The sequence below is a fragment of the Gossypium hirsutum genome, chromosome D03 (assembly GCF_007990345.1).
Source record: "Gossypium hirsutum isolate 1008001.06 chromosome D03, Gossypium_hirsutum_v2.1, whole genome shotgun sequence".
Classification (NCBI taxonomy): domain Eukaryota; kingdom Viridiplantae; phylum Streptophyta; class Magnoliopsida; order Malvales; family Malvaceae; genus Gossypium; species Gossypium hirsutum.
In genome coordinates, this window is record NC_053439.1 from 25,559,825 (window position 1) to 25,569,972 (window position 10,148).

At 32.6% G+C, this 10,148-nt stretch overlaps 1 pseudogene; it reads left to right on the plus strand.

Moving 5' to 3' along the window:
• Nucleotides 1-6,368: 6,368 nt before the first annotated feature.
• On the plus strand, nucleotides 6,369-6,466 carry LOC121215813 (uncharacterized; annotated as a pseudogene).
• The last annotated feature ends 3,682 nt before the right edge of the window (nucleotides 6,467-10,148 follow it).

The following is a 10,148-nucleotide window of genomic DNA, read 5'->3' on the forward strand; positions in this document are numbered from 1 at the left end:
GCCCAAATATCCTTTCCGGATTGGGCTTCTCTTCTCCTTGTTTGGATAGTTTTGCAACCCATTTAATAGTCAAACTTTTCCACCATGTAGCACCATTTTTCATTGGGTCAGAGCAACATCTTCATGACCCAATTTGCATGGTTTTGTCGACCAAGTAGGATAGAATTGCTTATGTCCATGCAAAAATTATAATAAGCTTTTTATTAAATCAACTTCATGGTTCCACTGCATTAATTAAATATAGCACATTAATAAATAACATGAAATAATTTAATTTATGCACAAAATTAACATAATAAAGCAAAAACTTGCATATTTTATAAATTCATGTTCATTGTCGGAATATAAGCAAAATTCACTTAATTAATTAAAAAATACTTGAGATTAATATTATTTTTAAGTAAAAAGGTGGTAAAAAGTACTAGAAAAACCTATATAATTTAAGTTTACACACCCCCAATCTTAATACATTGCTCGTCCCGAGTAATGTTTCTTGCAAAGCAAATCTTTTGTCAAAGCAAACTTACTATATGTTTAAGTAGCATCAATCTTGAAACAAAATCATGCATCAACAAAACCATGCTCACAAACTCTTTTTATTGGTAAGTAGCTCAGATGCAAACATTATTTCAAAATTTTACACTACGTATAAGGAAATGCCAACATGAGTCATAGTATGCATGCATTTCAAAGTCATATGTAACATTCACCATTAAATACACTTTCCCTATTAATTTAGACAAGACAAATATAAGGTTTATTTAGAGGTCTTCATATGTTGAACGTAGCAATTTCTCTCCACTAATGTATTCGACATAATTATCAAATCAATAGGTGTTTTATAAGGTTATAATGGGGCTAGGCTAAAGGTAGAGAAATGAATTTTTAGGTTCAGTAATCTTAATCCTAAGTTTTTCTTGAATGTTTTTGCAACACAACCTTTCTTCGTAAAGGTATTTGAAACATCCCCAAACTTATTTCGAACTCATGCTCATCAATATTTTTCAGAATTTAAGCAAACTTGCTCCTTTTCTTTATTTATGAGCATGTACGTCTTTTTGAATTTTTCCTCCAAATTTGATCACCAAGAAAATTTTAGTTAAGATAGGTGCATAGAAGAGGATAAACTTCAAAATATGGTAATATGGCTTATGATGTAGGTACTTTGCAATAAATAGGCCATTAAGCTCAAAAATAAGGTTTCAAGGGTTAATATAATAATGTGCGCTTGAAAGGCTCAAACAATCCAAAAAAAAATGTGCCTATATCATATTTAGATTCTTATGCCTCCTAGGATTTCACCTCGAGAAAGTTACTAAATCAATTCTAAAGACTAAGCCTTCATGCATGTCTATTTCCTAGGAAAATAAATTTTCATGGCAAGTACTACATAAGATTAGAAAACATACAAGCATTCCATAACTCAAGATAACATAAAAATAACTTAGATAAAATCAGAAATCATGCTTGCTTGCATTTGAACTAACTTATGAACAAAAATTTCCTCTGAACATTCATTTATTCCAGCATACTCATGTGTAAAGATTAAAAAATACTTGAAATTTTTAAAAATTCTTATAAATTTTGCTTTACCCCCTCTTAAAAAAAGCAATGTCCTCATTGCAAAAATAAAGTAATGAATGAAAACTGAACACCAAGTAAGGTTGTAAGAAAGGAGAGGTGAGTCATAAAGACTACTTAAGTACCAAGTCTTTCTTAAGAATCCAATCCTAGACATGTTCATGCCCATTACCACATCACTTCACTTTTTTCTAATGAAAAGGCATTCAGCTTATTTTATTCATGTTTGCAATTTCCTTTTTATTATGCAAAAGTAAAATACTAACTGAGAAATAAAAATAAACACCTAAAAATAAATACTAAGGATAAGACATTCCCCCATCTTATTTATTTGACTTATCCCCCTTGTCTTCCTCCTTTGCATCCTCGTTCTCGCTTGCATAATCATCCTCCTCCTTCCATGACCCGAATATATGATTTGGGAACTCAGGAACAAAACTGTTAGAGATATTCTTAAAATTATTCTTGATTGAATCATCTCTAATCTTTGCATATTTCCTATAAGCTTGTTGTTGGTTATGCATAAATTTCCAGATATCCATCATAATTGAAAATTCCAATTTCTTTATAGTATTTGAAGAAGTGGGCATAGGAATAATCAATTCAGGATGAACACTTTGTTCTTCTGGCTCATCAACATTCGGCTCCACACTTGGCTCAGGGTTGTTTGGTTCCTTTATCAGTTCAGGATTATTCGGTTCTTCTTCAGATTTTGCTTTCTCTATCTCATGAACTAAGTTAGCTTCTGATTTAGATTTATTTGATAACTCATTAGTTCTGGTTCGATTGGTTCAATCGATTCAATTGGGTTCAACTATGGACATTCTCCACTAACTTTTCAAGATCAAGCCTAGTGATGCAACCTTGAACATACTGACCCTTCAGGTTTTCTTTTGATTTAACTTGGGCCCTTAAGCAAAGTGAAGTAATCAATGATGGAAAGTAAGCACTTTCTGTCCTTTTTCTAGCACAATCGTGGATCTCCTTAAGAAAAAATTTTCCGACATTGATAGACCTTTCTGTCATAATTGCATACAATAGAAGCATTCATTCCATTGAGATGGTGGAACTATGTGAGATAGGTATAAATCTATTTCAAACAAAGTAGAACCATACCTTAGCCACCGGTTTTCGATATTCTTTTCGGCAAGAATGACTACCATAATTTCTTATAATCTATTGGGATCTTGGATTTGTAACAACGTTAAGCACTTGTTGAAGAAAATCCTAATTAATTTATATTTTTCATCATGGCAAAGTACTCTTCTTCTTCAACATCAAGCATATTAAACAAATCATCAATGGACTTAAAAGTAAGGGTTACCTTCTTTTTATGAACAAGAAATTCAGTAGCATCTGGCACAGTTAAATTGGCATAGAACTCTCAAGCTAATTCCTCTTCAGGTAGTGATCACACATCATAGAAAGAGTTCCAATTGAGAGCATCAAGTTCCTTTCAAATTGAAAAGGGTAAAACCATTTTGTCATCACTCTTCAAGTTGAAACATTTTTTTAACATCATGGGTTGATTTTTTAAGAGGAAATCACCTTTCCTTCGCTTCCTCATCTTGAATCAAAATTGGATTTTTGGCAAAGATTTTGGAAGATCATGTTCTTTTGCGAGACATAATTATTCATTGCGAAAAATAGGTAGAATTTTGGCAAAAGGAAGGGAAAAGAAATCGACAGTGGATGGTAGCCAGGAGGTTGTGGCGGCAATGGAATTGCGATGGCGACAAGTTTGCTCCAACAAGAAGATTATGACAGCAATAGGAGGGTTTTGCGACAAAATAGAGATTTTGGAGAGATTCTTTGGGATTTGAGGCAGACGACAAGAAGAAAGAAATACGTGGCTAGGGTTTGAAGCTAAATGCTTTGAATGGTGAGAGGAATGTGATAGTAGAGAGGGGTTTATATAGTAGTAAATTAGGGTACACTTGTAGCAAAAATTTAGCTGTAAGAGATGCTTGGGCGACAAGGTAAGGAGGAAAGGGAAATGGAGGCAAAAATAAGGGTTTTGAGGAACCCTTTTGATGACAATGATGGGTAATTTCATCCTATTTGCTATTCTGGGCCTCAAGCCCAACTGCACTTAAAAAATAAACTACTATAGATAAAATAAACTGATTAGTACTTGGGCTAATTGGACCATTTTATTAAGCATAAACAAATAAAATTAAAATGAAAAAATATTAAAATGAAAAATTTCTAGGTTAATTAGAAAATTTCTTCTCAAAAGATTATATCAAATTAATTTCCAAGAAAGGTTGGAGGGGTCACAAATGGTCTCGCTTATGTTCCAATCTCCTTAGACAAAATTAATTAAATGTACTAATTTAAGAAAAATAATTTCTAACTATTTATTAAAAAGTAAGAATATGAAAAATTAAGGGTCTATTAAATTGAACGATGTTTCAATTCGCTCAACTTCACCATCCCAATAGTGTTTGAGACGTTGACCATTAACTTTAAACGTATCTCCGTTGTTGTCGTACAATTCTACTACTCCATATGGATGAACTTTGTATATGGTATAAATTCGTTTCCATCGGGACTTGAGCTTTCTAGGAAATAACCTTAACCTCAAATTAAACAACAACACTTTCTAACCTTCTTTGAATTCACAAGGTTGTATATGACTGCCATGCCATCTCTAAGATTTTTCTTTACATATCTTGGCATTTTCGTATGAAAATAACCTCAACTATTCCAACTCATCAAGTTGTAACATTCTTCTCTCATCGGCTTGCTTAAGATCAAAATTTAATTGTTTCAAAACCCAGCGAGCTTTATTTTCCAACTCAAGAGGCAAATGACACGCCTTTCCAAAGACTAACCGATAAAGAGTCATTCCTGACGGTGTCTTAAAAGCAGTTTCGTATGTCAATAGAGCATCATCAAGCCTTTGAGACCAATATTTCCATTAGGTCACACTACCTTCTCAAGGATTCCTTTGATCTCATGCTTTACCCGTTCAACTTGCCCATTTAACTATGGATGATATGTAGTGGAAATTTTGTGTTTCACATCGTACTTGTAAAGCAATCATTTAAGCCATTTGTTCACAACGTGAGATCCTTCATCACTAATTATAACTCTAGAAGTCCCAAACCATGTAAACACATGATTATATAGGAATTGCATGACTACCTTACCATCATTCATTTAGTATACTTCAGCTTCAACCCACTTGGATAGGTAATCCACATCTACTAAGATATACCTGTTACCATAAAAAGAAGGAAATAAGCCTAAAAAATAAATGCCCTATATGTAAAATATTTCCACCTCTAAAATGTTTGTCAAGGGCATCTCGTTCCTCTTTGACATGTTTTCGGTCCTTTGGCATCTATCACAAATTTTCACATATGCACACGCATCCTTGAACATTGTAGGCCAAAAAATTCCTACTTGTAAAGTCTTTGCTGCAGTGCGAGAACCACCAAAGTGTCCTCCCACTCGGAGATGAATGGCAGTGACACAAGATCTCATCAATTTCACTTCCAACTACGCACTTCCTAAATATGTTATCCGCACATTGTTTAAAAAAATGGATCATCCCAACAATTATACTGACTATCGTCAAGGAATTTATTCCTTTGTTGGTATGTCATTTCTCGAAGTATTATTCCATATGCTAAATAATTCGCATAATTAGCAAACCAAAGAATTTCATGAATTTGACTTACCTCGAAGATATGCTCATTTGGAAAATTCTCATTAATTGGAACAAGTGAATGTGTTACCTCGTTTTGTTCCAATATAGACAAATGATCAGCTACTTAATTTTCAACACCTTCTCTGTCTTGGATCTCAAGGTCAAATTTTTGGAGTAAAAGTATCTATCGATTTAGCCTTGATGTAGCATTTTTCTTTGTGAGTAAGTATTTAATGGTCGCATGGTCAGTAACAATATTGACTTTCATACCTATGAGATAAGAAAAAAAATTGTCAAAAGCAAAAACTATAGCAAAGAGTTCTTTTTCAATTACCATGTAATTGAGTTGGGCTCTTGTCAAAGTTATGCTTGCATAGTAGATAGGGTGGAATACTTTATTACTTCTTTGACCCATCACAGCTCCAAAAGCAAAATCACTTGCATCACACATTAACTAAAAGGAGAGTTCCGATCAGGTGTAATGATTATTGGCACTAAGATTAACTGACTGTTTAATTCTTCAAAAGCTTCCAAGCATACTTTGTAAAACTAAAAAATAATGTATTTTTTGGAGCTTATTGATTAAACCCTTGGGATTGACTTGGTCTATGCTGCATGTGGGTGTTTTTCGGTCCTCCTCTTTGGTTACTCCAAGAAAAGTTTGGATAGTTTCGCCATGAAGGATTGTAGAAACTGGACTGTTGTCCTTGTCCACTTCTATTTTGGTGTTGATTCCCTACATAATAAAATGACTCAAGATTTAATAGAGAATTCTCGAAAGAATGGCCATCCCCACAACATACGAAGAAACTACATCGAATTGACTAAGTGTTTGAGCTACAAAATTATTCCTACTGTTAGTGTTAAACTGTTTCAAAATTGAAGAGATAAATAATACCTGAGTTTAGAGTGAAGTGGGGGCATCGACTTCATAAACTCTAGCTACATATCTTCTTAATTCTGCTCAATTTGTCGACATTGATAGTTGTTACTGGCGACCCTCTTGATGATTTTGTAAGCCTCATTATAAGACTTCGACAAGAGAGCACCATTCGCAGAAGCATCTACCATCAATCTTGTGTGCTCATTGGGACCATTAGAAAATGTCTCCAACTGGATGCAGTGTGGAATCCCATGATGAGGACACTTAAGAAGTAATTCTTTGAATCTCTCTCATGCCTCGTACAATGAATCATCATCCAATTGCTGAATTTCGCAACTTAGGGTCTGTTTGATTGGCAGTAAAATGTTTTCCGTAATATGATTTCTGGAAAATGTTTTACTTTTCTGTAAAATGATTTATTGGAAAATATTTTCTGGTGTTTGATTGAATCTGTGTAAAATATTTTCTGCTGTTTTACAGATTTCTTGAAAATATTTTCCGGAAAAGTTGTTTTTTACATATATTAATATATATTAATAAATTTTTATATTTTAAATTGTTTTTACATATATTGCAATGATTTATTTATAATAATACTCAATTATTAAGCTACAATATTGATCGTTATAAATTGAAAAAAATATTATCCACAATGAGTACTAGAAATAATATTATCCAAATTTATAATTAGTAGTACACCACATAGTAACAACATTGTCCAAGTGCATAATATTACACCACATAAAAGTATCAATATCTTCAACCCTGAGAAAATTTTTGAAGCCAAATTTTTCTATGCTTCTTACTTTTAACTAAAAAAGCTTTGGCCTCTGATTCACGACTCACTAGATAATCAAACACAGAACACAAGAAGTCATCATCAAATCCTTCTTCCTCCATCGACATCACTTGTTCGTAAAGCTGTGATGTCTTATCGGCAGTAAATTGTTCCAAAGCATTAGCAACTTTGCCAAGTTTTTCACCCACAAATTTAATTTGTTCATCAACGAGACTTTTTGGACCACTTTTTCTTTTACGTTTGGATGAGCCAGATGAAGATACATTTGTTCTTACCTCTTCAACCTCTTCATTGTCGCAATCTACAAGCATTGAATCTTCATTACCATCATCCAAATCTATGTCAGCAAATGTTCTGGCAAAACTCCCTGTTGCCATATCTTTGCCAACAACCAAAGCCATTTCATCATAAAGATCAATGCTTTTATTCAAAAATAGTTCATACTTCTTGTGTGCCTGTTGGATATTATACACAATTAGAATAACAAGTAAAAAACAATTGAAATATACTTAACATAGATAGTCATATATTACCATCACTGTTGCATCATATGTCGCTCTATCACATGTGATCATTTTCCTGTTATCATCCCATCCAAAACCACTTTCGCCTCGAATCTTGCATATAATCTGCTACTGGTTTTTTACTGTCCTTAAATAATTTTTCACATGCTTCGCATAGCATTAGACTTGGAATCTTTCAGAAATGGCGTCGACAACTCGATTAATAGAAACTAATTTGAAAGTATTAGAAGGCTTATTTCCTTTTCGAGCCTCCTCTGCTAGAATTTCAAGGAAAACATGTTCCATCAGTTTTGTCCACCTGAATTGCTTGGAGGTCCCTCCTTTGTTGCCCTTACCCATTCTACATTAAATAATTGTCATTGTCAATAATTTCAATATCCAACAAGATTAAAACATAATAATCAATTTAATATCCAACAAGGTTAAAACATAATCAATATCAAACAAATTCAAGACATATATCAAAATCCAACAATCTAAAATTTCAATATCATTATCCTACCAACATTTACTAAAACATACATAACATAGAAACAATAACCCTAAGCCCTAAATCTACCTAATATTTCTAGCCATATAATCAGTCCACATAGTTTGTGCAATTTCATCTCTCTTAGCAGACCATTCTCTTGCTTCTTGTCTTTCTTCTCGCTCCGTGAGAGTTTGTATTATCGAATCAGACTCAAACACATCGTATAATCCTTGATTAAGTAAATCACTAGGATCAACTCCCATTATATGATTATGAATGATACAACAAGCCAAAACTATATCTACTTGAGTTTGAAAATCCAAAAATGGTTCAGCATCTAATACACGAAACCGCTTCTTCAAAATCCCAAAAACACGTTCAACAGTGATCCGTAATGATGAATGGCGAAGATTAAAGAGTTCCTTTGCATTTTCATGCCCTTCAGCAGCAAACTCTTTTAAATGATATTGAACACCACGATATGGGGTAATACATCCAATTTGGATGCCATAGCCGGCATCAGTAAGATAATATTTACCTACAATTTTACAATACATAGTTAATACTAATAAACTATGAGCTTACTAGAACTATTTGTAATAAATATTACCTTATGGAATTCTTAATCCTCTTGGGCGTGAAAGTGCATCAATTAAAATACGAGAATCATGTGCACTACCTTCCCAACCAGCAAGAACATAGGAAAATTTCAAATCAAATGTAATGGCAGCCAATACATTTTGTGTTGTCCCCTCTTTACGGCTACAAAATCTTCCTTGCATGCTAAGTGGAACGGATGCACGAATATGAGTTCCATCTAATGCTCCAATACAATCTTTAAAATAAGGATAAAACCTTGGATTGTTTCTAATTTCACTAGTAGTTGACTCATCAGGTAATCTAATAACTAGTCTATACAATTTCAAAATAGCTCTCAATACAACCCTAAAGTAATGGTGAACTGTCTGAGTTGATCTATAATATCTAGATCCAATCACTCGAAACCTTACATTATGACCAATTATATGTAAAAATATAACTACTTGCTCCCTAATATTGACAGATTTAGATGATTATAACAAATTATTCCTATTAAGAATATCACATAAATTAAAAGAGGCGATCGGTCTCATCCTTATCACATCAATACAATGCTGGTCACCACTATATAAAATACCATTAATATAATTTTCTCTTTCATAATCTCGATTCACATGAAGGCGAGAAGCAATTTTCTTCCTAGTTTCTAATTTTTTAATCCAAAGAGCCCCAAAAGCTAAAACTAAAGCCACGACTCCGACAATCGCCATTTGATGTTGATTACGATCCATCTACACAAAAATTATGCCACAGAAATATATGATCACTACAAAAAAGATGCAAGATTTTCATAAGAGCACATAAAGTTACCATGACTATGCATAGTGGTATATCAAGCTAATTGCCATAATTAATACAATACTTCAATAAATGATTTGGTTAATACAATACTTCAATATATTTGATAAGCATATAATGAACAAAAAAATAAAATAAGATTACTTATTTTTTCCATTAGATTAGAATTCACTAACTATTTAATTAATCACCATTATATTAGAATTCACTAACTATTTAATTAATTATGACTAGCTTTGCGAATTGTTAATGATTTCTTAAAAACTTCAAACAACTTTGTGAATTGTTGCCTATTTGTAGGCCAAATAAAATAACTTTGAATATTTTAAATAATATATTCTTACATAAAGTGAATAGTGGTATATTTTAGGCAATCAGGAATATTTTAAATAACAAATGCTTTGTGTCTACAAATTACATTTTGTAATAGGATTTTGCTAATATATAGTAATATATTCTGAAGCATTGGAAATGATGAACAAACTTGTCAACTATTGGACATGATACAATGTTATTATAAATAATACATTTACTAACTTTAAAGAGTGCCATAAACATGCTTGTTAGCAAAACCCTTTATAAGAAAATGGTTTGCTTAGCAAAATGAACTCTGAATCGCTGATAGTTTACGGAGCTGTTGGCACTTATATACTAAAAACTTAATCAATAAATGTGGATCCAAATATATGACCTACATGATTAGTAATTCTAAACCATATATCTTAAGTACATCAAGTATTTCCTCTCCTTTTCTTTGCTGGCCACTTGTGTACTAAAGCTGAGTTTATTCTAAATGCAATATAGATACTTTTTAAGTATTCCCACATCCAGTG